This window comes from Fukomys damarensis, unplaced genomic scaffold (assembly GCF_012274545.1).
Source record: "Fukomys damarensis isolate Sample0158 unplaced genomic scaffold, DMR_v1.0_HiC HiC_scaffold_34, whole genome shotgun sequence".
Lineage (NCBI taxonomy): Eukaryota > Metazoa > Chordata > Mammalia > Rodentia > Bathyergidae > Fukomys > Fukomys damarensis.
This window is the reverse complement of record NW_022900946.1, coordinates 16,108,949-16,124,966: the sequence shown is the minus strand read 5'-3', so window position 1 is coordinate 16,124,966 and position 16,018 is coordinate 16,108,949. Positions and strand designations below refer to the sequence as shown.

At 39.8% G+C, this 16,018-nt stretch overlaps 1 long non-coding RNA gene across 1 annotated transcript; it reads left to right on the top strand.

Moving 5' to 3' along the window:
- The first annotated feature begins 4,986 nt into the window (after positions 1-4,986).
- LOC104876207 lies at positions 4,987-15,612 on the top strand. Its single transcript, XR_784274.2, has 3 exons — positions 4,987-5,275; positions 8,288-8,426; positions 13,988-15,612. It is a non-coding gene; the product is annotated as an uncharacterized LOC104876207 (long non-coding RNA).
- Positions 15,613-16,018: the final 406 nt, after the last annotated feature.

The following is a 16,018-nucleotide window of genomic DNA, read 5'->3' as shown; positions in this document are numbered from 1 at the left end:
GTAAATAAGGTAAGGAAAAGTGACTCCTTCCCCCAGCATTTAATTTATAAATATCATATGGATTCATGGATTCTTGTTTCTTTTTCATGAGTCAAAAACTCATTTCTATCTTTACCATTTGAAAGTTCAAATTATCCCATATTTGACGAATTTACAGGATATTAGCCTTTTTGCCTCGGGCAATGGGAAACATCTTGCAGGGATCTAGACAGATGGGTATGAAAAGCAGATCTATTCAGGCAATTACTTCAGCTAAGGCATACAGAGCAATTGAGGAAGATTACATTTTAAATTATTTTGGTCTTTATTTTATTGTAGTAAGAACCCTTCGTATGGGATCTATTCTCATAACAGTTTAAGTGTGCAGTAGAGTGTCCTTGACTATAGGCAGAGTGTTGCATAGCAGATCTCTAAAACTTTTTCACCTTGCTTAAATGGAACTTTACAAACACTTTACTTCCTCACTCTGCTTTACCACTGGCCCTGGGAACTGCCATTCAGCTCTCTACTTCTCTGAGTTTAACTACGTTTGATAATTCATGTAAACGGGACCTGGCTGATCATAATGTTCCAAAAGTTCATTTTTTATTATAGTGTGTGTCAAAATTTTCTTTCTTTCAAAAACAGAAGAATATTTCATTTTATGTACTTTGTCAGTTCAGTTTGACTGTATCGACTTGATTGGCCCAGATTGGTGGAACACACTTCTGGATGTGTCCGGGTCATGGAAACGTGACCTTGGGTAGTATTATCTGGTTTCTCTCCTTTTCCTCTCTGACACTGTTGCCCTCCTCTGCTTCCGACTACCATGAACAAAGTAGCTTTGGTCCACCACACCCTTCTGCTAGGATGTTTCCACCTTGGACCCACCTGACCATAGAGTAAATCCCCTTAAAACAAGAACCAAATTAAACTCCTCCCTTTTTGGTTATGAACATGAGGCATTGTGTACAGCAATGGGAAGACTAAATAATTCACACAGCCACCACCACATTATGCCTATTCGTTCACCCGTCAGTGAAAATTTAGGTTGCTTTTATGATTTAGGCATTGCAAATAATACTGCCATAAACATGGATTATAAAAGTTCTCTTGCTTTTTTGGCTAGGTACCTCAAAGTATAACTTCTATATCATATGGAAATTCTACTTTTAATTTTTTGAGGAACTTTTATATTGTTTTCCATAGCATCTGTACCATTTTTACATTCCCACCAGGAGTTCACAAAGGTCCCAATACCTCTATATCCTCCCAAACACGTGCTGTCCTTTAAAATCTCTTAATAATCATTCTATCAGGTATGGAGTGATATCTCCTGTGGTTCTGACCTGTGTTTCCCCGACATTGTATCTTTTCACATATGTTTTCCCCTTCTGCAGAAATGTCTATTCGAGTCCTTTGCCCCCTTTTAGTTAAACTGTTAAGAGTTGTTGTTTTTTTTTTTCTATTGAATTGTAGAGTTCCTTATACGTTTAGGAAATTAACCCCTTATCTGGTATATAGCTTGCAAGTATTCTCTTTAGTCTGTAGACTTCCTTCTACTCTGATTGTTTCCCTTGCTGTGCAGAATCTCTGTAGCTTGGAGTTACTCCTACGTGTGGGTTTTGCTGCCTGTGCTTTGGGTTGTGATCTCCATGAACTTATTGCCAAGACCAATGTCATGAAATCTCTCCCCATGTTTTCTTCTAGGCATTCTGTAGTTTCACTTCTTATGTTCATGCCTCTAATCCATATTGAGTTGATTTTTGTGTATGATGATGTAAGATAAGGGTTCAAATTCACTCTTCTGCCCGTGGATGTGGAGGGAGGACTGTAAGAGTGCAAGTGTGTAAGAGCTATGTAGTGTGGGAGTAGCCCAACAGAAGCTCTCTACCTCTTTCTCCTTCCCCCAGCTGAATGTGTGACTCGTGCTCTTTGTACTCCTATCTTTTACGTGTGTGACTGTGTGTGTGTGTGTGTGTGTGTGTGTGTGTGTGTGTTCTGTGTTTCTCTGTGTAGGTCACTGTCTCTCTTTTATGTGGATTCATTGTTTCTTTAAAAGTGTATACTCTCTCCCCAAACATTGTACCCTGATGCCTTTGGAAATCCTCTGAAATGCTTTTCCTTTTACTATGGTAATAAGCCTTCAAACACATAACTGAATTCAGATATTAAATACTGTAAACGCTATCATTTAGCTTCTGATGAAAATGTGCATTATTGTGTTTGAAATGACAAAAAAGTCGTGAATCAAAACAACATCTTTTTCCTTCCCCCTGTGAAGTCTTTGTGTGGAATAACTCAATCTCTTTTAGGCTGCATTCTCTGTGATGTGGGAAATAGAACCAGAGCTATTATGCAGTGATAAGATGTGGTTTCCAATTCTGCAGCACTGTAGGAATCTGCTCCATTGTAGGTTTTATCACCTTTCGATTTGCCAACTATTTCTAGTAGAGAGAGCATGATGGTCATCGTGGTAGGAGACAATACAGGAGAAGAATATGAGATCCGGAGTGATCCATCCACTCATTCATTCAATCAAACAATGTCTTATTATCACACAAGCTGGACACTCAGTTTGGTGCAGTGGACATAATATCAGACAAGATCCACTTCACATAGTTTTCTAAAGCTGCCTCTGCTACAGGGTAGGGGTTTTCTTTTCTTTCTCTTTTTTCCTTTTCCTTTTTCGTTTGTTAAGTAACTCAGCTTTCCTGCACTTGGTTTATGCAGTTCTGTCATGCTACAAACAATATTGAGGGCATAGCAAGAACTGCCTGCGTAAACAGGATGTGATACATTGACCCATGTTTTCTTATTGACTCCATGGAGCCCGAAGAGAGAATCAGACCATTTCTTCTAGGTTGATGCAGGATCTATATACAATGGTGGCAGTGAGTAAGACTTTGCAGGTTCCTATCCTAAAGAGGCTAGGGGATCCTTAATCTTTACTGTTTGGGGCACATAAAACATCATCAAAACCTAGACACTTTCTCAAGAAAATAGGTATTAGAAGGAAAAGAGAGACATTTCTGAGGTGATCTATTTAATCTTCTTTCTCCTGAGAGTGTTTCTATCCTATTTCCTTTAATAAAATGAAAGTGTTTAAGCCAAGTGTGGTGGCGCACACCTGGAATCTCAGCACTCTGAGAGGTGGAGGCAACAGGATCACAAGTTCAAGCCCAGCCTGGGCAATTTAGCAAAATTATGTCTCAAAATAGAAAAGGGGGGTAAGAATGTTGCTCAGTGAAAAAGGTCTGGATTCAATCCCCTGTACTAGAAAAGAGAAGAGCAAATAAAAGAAAAGAAGAGAAGAGAAGAGAAGAGGAATAAATAAAAGAAAATAAAGGAATGCAGGTGTTAATACATGGAGGTTGGGAGAGGTATGAAACTGGGAAAGCTCTGCAGGTTGGGATCATTGTTATCTCTGTGAGGCTTAGCAAAATAATATGTTCAAAAATAAACAAAAGAATTCGCATTGTCTTTTTTGTAGTTAATTTGTGGAATAAAAGTACTATGATACAGAGCCAGGGATTTAGCTCAGTGGTGTTACCACTTGCTTTGCAAGCATAAGGTCCAGAGTGCAATCCTCAGTACCAAAAACAAAAGCAAAAGGTACTATGATATTCTACATCAATCTCAGGCAAATTTAACTTTGCTTCTCTTCTAGCCTCTAGGGTACCCATGATCTGGAGCTCTGTAACAGAGACTGCCAGATGTTTTTTACTATATAGCCTCCCTATTATTCTTCCTTAGGGAAATAATTTTGATCTGCAGCTAAGCACAAGATTTTTGAGCCAAAAATTTACTTTATAAAATGTCCCTTATAGTTAAATGAATCTGCAACTAAAATCTGAATAAAAGGTAATACATAATAAAATATCATGTAGGTCTCCTGGAACATCTTCTTGGAAAAAAAAAAAAAGAGTATGCCTTTTCTCATGTTTAGCGGCTGGAACCTGGTTGTGATGGTAGGAGCTGAAGCATCCCTCTGGTGCTATGAAATCTCTATGTTGAGGATAGTAAAACAACAAGATGGAACTAGGTTAAGTCTCTGAAACTGTAGCGCTGCTACGCCAGGCTTGGTTTGCCTCTGGACTATCTTTACACAAAATAGAAATAAACTTTTTCTTTTCCTTCCTCCCTCTCTCCCTTCCTTGCTCCTTCTGCCCTTTCCTCTTTCTGTCTTGTTATATATAAGTGAAACTCTCAATACCTGATTATTTTAAGCCCAGAGAAACAGCCCAGAGAAAGCATGTGACTTATTCAGGGTCTCAGTGTCAGGGCTGTGATTACAATCCAAGTTCCCTGGAAGACACATAATCTCAAATTGCTTCTGAGTCCATTGTAAAAATAAAACACAGGACAAGTTAGATCTATATTACTGAGATTATCGGATGACAGAAAGGCCGTGCTGAAGGAATATATTGGACCTATTTTGGCTATTCTGGAGCTTGTGAATGTCTAAAAATGAGTAGATTTCTTTCTCATTTTCCTTTTTGTTTTAAAGAATGAAGTAAGACAAATTGAGAGATTAGTCCATCAGCCAATATTGATTTCCTTGAAAATGGCTGGTGCCAAACAATTACACGTACTGACTGGTTGATGTAACAAGTTGTGAGTTGAAATGAAGTGGAATAGGTTGGTTTTAGCTGGTGTCCCAGGGGTTTATGTACTTAGAGAATTGAGTAGACTTCATAATGGTGCTTTTAGGGACAATTCCTTTCGAAGGTTGAGCTAGATGAAGCAGGGGACCTAACAGCCCTCTTGGATATGTACAGACAATTAAGTGGCTTTTCCTGCTGGATTGGTCTTCTCGTCATGTTGTGAAGACATTTCTTTCTTATTCAGAGGTTTTACTTTTTAAACCATGCAATGGTTGATAAAGTAGGAATGTATTTCATAGCTTAGATCAATATATGAAAATATTAAGAACTGGTGATGATGGGCTTAATGTGAACAACAAAAGTAAATGCTTTTTCTGATGGATGGTTCCTTTTTAGAGACAGGGCACTATTTAAAACATCCTCAGTGACTTAGAATGTGACTTGCAGAGCTGCAATTGGAGCTGCTAAGGTTCTCTGAAGCATGAGCGATGAGAGCGAACTGGAACCGTTCTGTTCAGAGACTGTGTCCTCCAGGAAGCCTGCCAAGATGGGCTATCCTTGTCTGCTGGACCCTCCCTCAGGCTTCCAGGCATTCAGGAAGGATTACTCTTCGAATAGATATTGCAGGAGCCTTCAGTATGTGCCAAAACCCCACCCCACCGCTGCCCTGCTCACCACAAAAATATAAGGTAGCATTTTTTATTATTACTATTTTTATTAGCACTATTTTGCCAGTATTTACAATCTCTCAGTGACTTGCTCAGGGTCAGAGAGCAAATAAATATAAAAGATAAAATTTAAACCTATACATTTTGCTTCCTACTCAACTAAGAACAATGAAAAATTAAAGAAATGAAGAAAAATTCAGAAAGCTAAAGACTGGTGCAATTTAGCAATGTTTGTCAAAGGCTTTAAAATGTGCATAACCTCTGAATTGTCATTTCTATTTCAAGGAATGTAGCCTTAGAAAACAGTTGGAAAGGCTGCGTCTGTGTTGTAGATAAAAAAATAAAGTAGAAGATGATATTTTATAATAGAAAGATTAAATTAAAATATACAATGTCAGTTATGCATTTGTTGTTTTTACTTCTAAAGATCAGCTAGAATCCACATTTGTCTAAACAAAGGTGACCTCCAAGAGAAATGAAGCTGTGATAATTAAGAGCACAACTGAATTCTGAGTATTTCCTTGCTGTGACGTTCTCTGAAAGTTTTTTCTTTTTTAAGAGTAGGAAAAATTTATTGAGGAAAAGAAAGCTTCTGTCTAAGAAAGACAAAAGGGGGACCGGAAAATGGGTTGCCCACTCACCCCACTCCTCCAAGATGTTTTATACAGCAAAACCCATGTGGTGAGGCAGGTACAAAGTGGGACAAAACTATAAGACCCAATGGAAAATTACAAGGTGGGCATGAGGTGGGGCAAAACTATGACCAACCAATAAGATTACAAGTACAGTCACCCAGCTAATATTGATTAAATGGGAATCAAATGGGGGAGCAATTCACATAGCAAGCATACAAGAATTTTCAGTAAGGCTAGGGGTCAGAGATATTTCCTGGAAAGTCTAGTCAAGACCTTGGCTCCCCACCTAGCTGATTGAAACCTATTTACAATATCAATCACTGCTATTTATCCCCAGGGGAGGCACAAAGGTATAGTAGTTTCTGTCCTTCTACAATTCTGGCCTTCAGTGAATGTGTCTCGATTGTCCTCCATGATGGTTCCTTGCTGTGTTGGTTCCTTGAAGCCAGGCCCTGTCTAACTGCCTACAAGATGTCTAATTAACTTACCTATCTGAAGTATTCCCCCCTCTGAAGATGTACCCCTAACTGCTTTGAAGAGGCAAAGGACAAAGACAACTCTGGCTACTTCCAGCTGAAGAGGGTTGTAGTTGCGATCAGCAATTAGACTTACTCTACAGAGAGTCTATCTAAAGGCCTTCAGTAGGTACCTGGTATTGCAATCTTGGTAGCTGCATAACTTTTAAGTCTGGAAGAGACAAAGCCAAAGAAACAGTGAAGAGTGCAAGGGCTGAATTATAAGGTCAGCAGGATTGCTATGAATATAGCCCACAAAGAGGCTAAGGAGAAGGTCCAGGGGACTTCAGAATCCAACATACAAATCATATTGTTTAGTTTAGCAGGTCTGAGCTGTTTACAAGTTTGATCTGGTAGATCCCAGTAAAAGAAGTCTAGTACATTTCTCATTGGTTCCATTTGTATGACCACTTGGAGTTTGGTAGCCTCTAGGCAAGAATAAACAAGACTTTTAAGAAATTAGAGTATGCATAATCTAAGCATGAGAACACTAGAATGAAAGGGCAGGTTGGGGAGAAAGTCACACTTAGAAATTAAAATAGTGATTGAACCTGCTGGACATAGATTCTTTCATTGATAGAGGTTATCTATAAGTCTTATACTTTGTCATAAGTCTCTCTAGTTTTAGCTGTAAGAAAAGAGACAATTTGAAGAGCCAATTTCGCAAATATAAAACTCTAGCTGAGCTCTTTTTTTTACCATAATTTTTTCCTAATGGTCCATAACCATGGTCAGCTACTGGTAGAGCTGGAAACTGCCAGAAGGGGTCAGTGACTGGAGCCCCTTTTTATATCTACCTTTATTACTATGGCATTATTTTATACCTCTTTGGGTTATTCTTTTCTGCTGGATGTTTAAGATCAAGTTAAAGTAGACTTGTCAATCAACATGAACCTCTTGCTATCTCTCAAGGTCAGTCAATATCAACCAGTTTTACAAATACAGTACATATTGCTGTCTATATATAATAACTCAGGAATGGGTTTAGGAAAACTACTTGGCAGGACTCCCCTTGATAAACAAAGGAGCAGCTGCCTGGGAAAATTTTATTCTAGCCTTTGTTCACAAAGGGGACCCCGATAATTTCCATAGCCTTGTAGAAAATACATTGCTAAACATATTATTGTGATATATATACATTGGTCATGGTTAAATGGCTAAGTTTTCTAAGGGAAACAGTAAGGTTTCTTTTAAAGTGCTCTTGGTACAAAACAAAATTAAAGAACAAAGAGTTTCAAGTAACTGCTACTCATTGTTATTTCATAGTGTATATATTCATGCCTTCTGGATGTACAAGTCTTCTAGGATACTGTTTATGGTAATGATCTTTTATCAGAAGCAGCTGAAGTACAAGAGAAAGGCAGATACTTGAGTCAAAAAGATCTGATAAAAGATACATATCAAGCAAGCATGAGATAACCAGTCAAATAATAGTTTTCTTAAACTTATGTGATGTGTGTTATGTGTCACCATGCTTAGGGATGCTCAATCACCAAACAGTCAAAACAATGTCACACACTAAAATTAGAGGTTGGACCTTATGAACTCCTAAGGTACATTTATGTCTTGTGATCAGATGGAGGTGTTTAACTGAAAGACTATTTCATACTAAGATGAACATGTAATTGTTACAAAGAAAATGTTATGATTGTCATGATAAAATACTATGTGTAGCCCTTGATCTTAAGTTTTTCTATAATTTATAACTGTTTTCTGTTAACATTCTACAGGGGTTCAACTACTAGAACAATCATGGTTGATAAGAAATAACAGCCCCTGCAATTGTGTTTTATACTTCAAAGTGCTTAATGTTCAGACAGAATTATAATAGTTAAGCTCACTGCTCCTACCACACTACTAATGTCACTGATCTTCTCTTCTAGGTGTTCAACAACTAAAGTTTGGAGATCAAAGCCAGAAAGGTAACTAGGCTAAGGACTACCAATGTTTTGGGCCTAGCCCCTCAAGGTCTACAAGATCCAGTACACAAAGGAACCTTTCCTATTGGATCCTACATCTTTGGTAAGTCACTCAACCTCTTGAGCAGGGAGATTGCTCGGCACCAGTGGACAAATACACTGTGTGACAAAGGAGGGTCACCACGAGGAGTCTCCCATGCTTTCACTGAAAGCAATGTTGTCAAGCAAGGCTGTGACCCATCCTAATGGCTGACGCTGACAGAGGAGCTGAGAATTTCTATGCATGGCTCCAAAGTAATGTTTGAAAGTTTTTTGAATGCCTGCAATGCAGTTAGGGTATTAACTTCAAATGGCTACTTAGCACTATGGCTACATTAATGCTGGAGGACAACAGCACACTGATTTCCTTTGCAGGTTTCTTGATTCCATTTCCTTGGCCACCCTCTTGGCCTTGCGTGGTGGTCTCGGGCTATCAGCACCCTTCTGATGTACTTTTCCTTTTCCACATTTGCCTCCCCTTGAAGCCCAGTAATGAGGAATCCAGAACAGAGTAATTAGACTTGATGTGATGGAGGTGCCTGCCAATTATGCTGATAGAACAGGAGTCTTATTAGCCTAATAAAGTTTTCTAAATTGGATTTAAGGTTCTTGGTGAGGTGAGAATTCCTGTGAGAAGCTGCCTGTTTACAATGAGGTTACCTAAGGAAAAATGTTCACCGTGGATGAACTAGAGTGGGCTTTGGAGCCAAGTGGAAGTGGGTTCACACTCCGATTCTGCCCTTCATCAGCTGTTTGACCACAGGCAAACATTGAGCCTTTCAGAATCTCCAGGCTCATCTGTAAAATGGCAGTATTAATTCCCACCCACCTGAGAAGATTGTGGTGATAATTAAGTGGGTAAAAATACCAGCATGATGTTTGATATTTTATATGAATTAGTTTGGACATGGTAACTTAATTAGGCTACATGGCAAACAATAAAATACATCTAATCATGTTATAATTTAAAATATCTCATAATCTTGGAAAGCTTTGGAGATAGGACTGCATATGTATCTCATTCCCAACAATGAAAAATGCTGACAATTTCACTGCACTTGACCTCATTTTTTTTCTTTAAATGAGAATGAAAACAATAACAATATGAGGTATGTCTTGGGTTGTCATAAAGTATAAACCAATGACTATTTGAAAGTATTTACTCTAATGCCTGGCTTAGGAAAGGCACTTTCTATTTGTGACGAGACCAAAGTATTACTGACATAACTATTTTCATTTGAGCCTGAAATATATTGGTGGTGCAAGTTCCAATTTGAAGTTATCCAAACATATAAGTCATCTATATTTGGACTGTGAAATTATTCATATTATGTGTAATTCCATGAGTAAAGATTGTTTTAGCAATAATTAAGTCAAATTGGCTTAAGAAGTGTGTGTGTGTGTGTGTGTGTGTGTGTGTGTGTGTGTGTGTGTGTAAAATACTTAAGTCTAGGGTTAACTGGAGCCAGGAGCTCAAGTCACATCAATAAAAATGTCCCTTCATCTCTTGACTCTACCTTTGATTATGGATTGCCATGTAAATCTAAGCACTCCAGGTGGGACAAGACATGCACTATTCAGATAAAAATTGCAGAAAACACTGATTTGCTCCTGACTAGGCTTAATTCATTTTGAAGAATTCTAGTTGGATGATCTGTGAAGTTGCTGTCCCTATATGTGGTCCTGAAAACCCAGTCACCTCCAAATCATCCAATATTTCATTACCTACCCCAGTAGGCCCTAACGCTACAACACCCAGACTCCCCTCTAAGGATTTCTTTTTATCCCATACTGCCCTGACAATGGGAATTAAGAAGGGAATGGAGTGTATCTCTGGAACATAGTGTTGGATTTTTCCTTCCTTGAGAAGAGCAGCAATTTTAGCAAGAACTGGAGAATGTCCACTTATTCTGTAAGCATATGAACTATCTCATATGCCTTTGGAAGACTTCTCTAGACTGAGATTTAAGGCACAAAGACCTGATAATTTACTCTGTGAGACACTCATAGCTAGAGTGGCAAAAGTTACACCATGAGTGACCAATATTAATTGTGAGGAGTTTACTACTAACTACAGTTAGTAGCAGACAAATGAACCAACTAGAGCTGTGTTTGGAGCAACTAAGGTCTTGTACTTATTCTTCTGGGTCCTGTGAAATGAGCAGAAGTCAGTTTGTATTGGAAGGCATAGCAAAACCATTCTGTCTGGTTGGCACTCTCCGACCTGAGGTCTCTTGGACAGGTTTGAAGAGCTGATTCATTGGTGGTCTACAAATCCCCTAGTTGTATAAAGGGAACTTCTGCTTGATCATATCAATGAGTCAAGAAGAAGGAGATGTTTTTAAAAAATAGCAGAAAAGAAAATGAGAGAAAATAGAAAGAAGCAAAACTTGTTTACCCAGTGCCTGTGTCTCAGTGAGAAGAGATAGAGCTGCCAATAATTGAGCAAGGCTCTCTGATGATATAGATTAAACCAGAAGGGCCAACAGTAAACAAGATGAACTTCAAAAGAGGAGCATCTCTGCTCTCTGGGGACCTCCATTAACGAGTCACCAGATAGGCAATTACTGTACAGTTCTTGTAATGACCGGGATCAAACACAAGCATTCTGCACAGTAGGCAGTCAGAAAGCAGGCAGACAAAAAAACTGTGAAAATATGCCATTAAATCTTAATTATTCTTCAAAGGAAAACAAGCACAACCAAGGGGCAGAGAAGGAAGGAATAGTCTGAGTCTCACCAATGCCTGGGGCGCAGAGCAATAGTACAGCTACTGTTTCAACTCTCATGTTTGCTTAAAACTGAATATCTCATTCTGACTTCTGAGTGGAGCTCAGGAATTCATTTTACATAAGCATCTCAGGTTCTTGGGCCTCGTATATCTTTGTCTGGAATATATGAAGGCAGTAGTAATGGGCCAGATTTGGAACAGAAGGTGTAAATAAAAATGACTGATATTTATATTACTCAGAGCAAATATGTCACCACCTAGGGCTGCCCACTGATAACACTTGAATTCAGAATAGTCTCTTAACACCCTTGGAATTGATAACATGCATTTATTAATTCACGAGCATCAAGTGTCATGCTTGTCAGGTGTCATGTCTCTCAGGCATACATACGAGATGTCCTTGACTGCTATGTGGAAACCATTGCACTCCAAACTTAATACATGTCTCTAGTTAAATGGAAGACTGAAAAAAGTGCAAAGGGTATTGATGTGGAATGCTAATTTGGAGTCCTGTACATATCTCTGTGTTGCATGTTTCTGTGCATTTTTAAGAGATGTGGATGTTTTACACGTTCTACACATTTAGTTACTATTTTTGATCACTTGATAATGTAGTTTAAATATTCTGTATCTATAAGAAAGGCTGGCCCAGGACTCATATTAGAAATACAATGTGAAAAAAACAATACATGCAATTTTAAATTTTGTAATAGCTACATTCAAAAAAGGAAGAAAAGGGCTGGGGATTTAGCTTAGTAGTTCCAGTGCCTGCCTTGCAAGCGCAAGGACCCAAGTTCGATCCCCAGTACCAAAAAAAAAAAAAAAGAAAAGGAAGAAAAGAAACTGGTAAAATTGACCTTAACCTCTATAATATGTGTTATGTTTTACTGAATCAAAAAAATCTACAGTATCATCATATCAATATAAAGTAGAAAGATGAACAGTGAAATATTTTACATTCTGTGTCTTTCGGTGCTGCCTGAAGGCACATCTGCATTTTACAATTCCAACCCCGCTCCATTTGAACAAATCACATTTTGTGGGCACATGGAGCTGACGGTTAACGTATCACGCAGCCCAGGGCTGGACTGTGTCTGCAGTTCCATTCTGCGGATTTCCACTTTTATATATGATCCAAGTAAGATCTAGGCTCCACAGGTCTAGTACAGGTATTGTGCGGCTCCTTGAAGCCTCACACAACAAATTAGACATCACCTAACCTCAGACCTGCTGAACTAAAAAAAAAAAATGTGGTCAACCATGATGTCTTTGACATGGACAGCTTCAAGATTGAGGTATGCGGTCACTGGCCCATATGGACTGCTCTAGTGGAGTCCAGTGCCAGCCAGTTTCCTAGTACAGGTACAAGATATCTGACACCTGAAACTTGAAGCAGAAGAGGCTTAGTTTGGCTCATGATTTCATTTCGTCATTGTCTCGCTTTAAGGTAGACATGGCATGGCAGAGGGGCACTGAGGGGGAAAAGCTACTCACTCTGTGGCAGCCAGGAAGCAGAGAGAGAGAAGAGTGAAAGACAAGAACACACCCTCCAATCCATGCCCCTGAGTGACCCACTTCCACAGGAACCACCTCCTAACAACATTTAGCAGCTGCGCTTATCAGTGGACGGACTCACTGATGAGTATAGTGCCCCCCACGAGATCCAGTCTCCTTCCACGCACATGAAACTTTGGGAGGACACTTAGACGTAAGCCATCACAGGTCCTCTCCGCTGGGGAATTTGAACTTGATACAGAGGGAAACACTCCTATTCTGTTCGCTTCACTCTCTATCCTCCAATCAGCAGGACTCCGTGAAAAGGGAGCGGGGTTCCTAGAAAATGAATATGCATAATAATCATCGGGTATGAAACACAGATGCTAAGCCCTATTGCTCAGCTTGAAAGTAAATATCTCACTTTGGAGTTAGAAAAGGGCTGACCAAAACATACAATGTGTATTTAAATTTTTTAATGTATTGTAGTAAAAGACATGTTACCTTTAACCTCCTCAAAATCTTCTCCCAGTTAGAACACACCTTATCCCATGATTCTTATCTCTTACTGAAGCAGTTCCAGAAGTCCTCTGTCCCGGGTGACTTTAGTCATACTGTCATGGCTGCCAGGAGGTCCTGAATATATTCAAAATGTCTACCTTTTGTGGTCATGCTGGCTTTGGGAAATGCTGGGAGTGGCGTGGTGGTAGATCCATGAGAGTGGATAAGGATGTACTGTAATGTTTTTATTTTATAGTAATTGCCATAAGTATTTTGAATTGATTCAGGACATCCAGATAGCCGTGACAAAAGAGGACTTTCAGAACTGCTTCAGAAAGTGGCAAGAACAATATTATAAGTGTATTAGACTTGAGGGGAAGTATTTTTAGGGGGATGAATGACAATGTGTCGTTTATTATAATACATTTTTAAGCATTCATTGTACTTAGGAACATACTTAATATGTTTTTGCAAAAACATCACTTTTCTAACTTTAATAAAAACTCCATTATAGAAGTAGCCAGTAGTCCTGCCCCTGCCTGGCAAGTGCAGTGTTCTGAGTTCAAATGCAGTCCCAGAAAAAAAAAAGAAAAGAAATAACCAGGTGAACTTCGAGGTACTGGCTAGGGACACACACAACTCCATCACCCTATTCTGTGACCCATCTTGTTTATCCCAAAATCTCTGATGTTTGGGGGTGGGAGGAATGAAGAGGGAAAATGCAAGTGATCCCTCGTCTTCATCACTGATTAGAGCAATTGATTCCCTCTCCTCTCTTCATCCCATCTTTTGCTGCACCGTGTGATTTCATTTATAATGTGAAAAACGTTCTGAAATATTGTATTACTTAGATGTCATCCACCTAAGTGTTTATTTCCCACATTTCTTATATGTTTTCAGTCCCTTTCACAACCTGTAGGTGTTTGTAAAGTCAAGGAACAAGATTTCTGCTCCAAGGGTAATTGTAGAAGAAAGAACCACCCAGGAGAAGATCGTGACCCATGGGGATCCACAGGAAACAAACATGTGAGAGCCACTGGAGACCAAGGGAGTTCTTATGTTTTATATCTTGATGCCCCCACAAAGCCTCTTGTGCTCATAGATTGGGGCTTTTTGGAGGTGATGGGTCATCACTGAATGACCCTCATCAGTGGATTGGTCTAGTGGTGAGTTTCTAGATACATGTGACGCTGGGAAGTGAATCCTGGTGGGAGGAGGCGGATCACTGGGGATACTGGCTGTGTGGGAAGATAGCCTTGCCTCTTCTCTTGAGTGTTCTTTTGTCCCACTGCCATGCCATGAGCTATTTCTCCTATGCGTGCTCTTCTGCCAGGCTCCCCTACGCCAGAGCCAGCTGACTATCGACCAAAACTGTCAGCCACAACAAACTGTTCCTTCCTTAAGTTTTGGGTGTTGGACATTGTGTCTCAGTGGCAAGGAAGTAAAGAGGACAGGGTGATTGGGATCAGCGAATACGTCTTCTTATTAGTTCATCACCAGCTAGATGCTCAATAATCACAACATGAACTGCAAGTCCTCGTTCTTCTACTTGTCTGTATCATCTCCAAGTTCTTCAACCTAACCACAGAGTTCTCCAGAAAAACAAAATAACTAAATGTCTAAACCACCATAGCATTGTTATTTACTGTAATAAACAGTAAAGCCTTTAATTTTGTTATGAAATCCTTGCTTACCAATGGCTCAGAACCACTCACATTGGCACACGTGGCTATAGTACATGAGGAGTTGAACTGCTACAAAGCAAACACTGACTTGCTTCACAGAATATCTGACTGCTCAGGGAACTTCTGCACACATGCATTCCATCTTCCTACCCTTGAAGCATCCCTCGTGTGGTTGGAAAGAGCAGACAGAAGAACCATGTTGTAGTCAAGGACAATGAGGTCAGTGAGTGTCAACTGTGAAATCACAGAACAATTGCTTATCACAGTCAAGGCAAAGATGCTTTCCTTTCATTGCAAATGTTGGTTCTTTTCTTTCGCCTCTTGCTACCACATTCTCAGAGAGGAGATTCCCATACATGCCCAGCATCTATGTTCTTTACCACCTCTCTCTAAAATGATGCTTTCCAGACGAGATCAGGCCTGACCATGGGGCTCTGGAAGTGGTGACAGTGAGCGACAGTGATAACAGCTCCCAGATCACTTCGGTTTCACGTCTCCTCACAGAAAAGGCAGAGAACCAGGAAGTGTTTCCCTTTATTCAAACTCTAGCTTGCCCAATGGACAGGGAGAGAATACTTTCCATTGTATGGTTTGAGCGCAGTAACGAAGGCTGTGAAGGGAAACGGCCCTTCTCTGTCCTTTTCATCTCAACATTAGTGACATGAAGCTATGACAAGCTGAGGATTGGCCTGTGAAGAAGTCCGTAGGAAATTCTGCCCAATCCAGGACCTGGTAAAAAGAATGTGCCCCGTGGAGAGACGTTTTTTGTGCCACTTCAGATGAAAGTTGTCGGAAGAGCAGGAGGAATACTCTTCAGCAAGCAGCAGACTCAGAGGTTGTAAAGGTAAATCCTCTCTTGTGCACCTGAGAGTAGATGTCACAGCTGGGACCATGCTGGGATCACAGGCCAACCCTGTAGAGTGAGACTCCAGCTTACGCAACCTCTTCTCATGTTGCGTGGCAAGCCTAACATCCCCTGCTGTCCAGTGGATGTGGTCAGGCCACAGTGGTTCCATATTTGGTCAAGTAAAGTGAAGCTTAATTGCCTGCATCTTATGTTAATCGTCACTGAGCATTAATTGGTTGTGTTATCTCGAGACAGCAGATACTAAAGATCAGTATGGAAGGCATCTTGCAACTGTGTCCAGTTCTCTCCCTCGGCAAAGATAAACACGAAACCTTGAGAAGGAATATAATTTTCTAAAATCACAAAGAGGGAAAATACCGTTCTCCCGTCTTCTGGTCT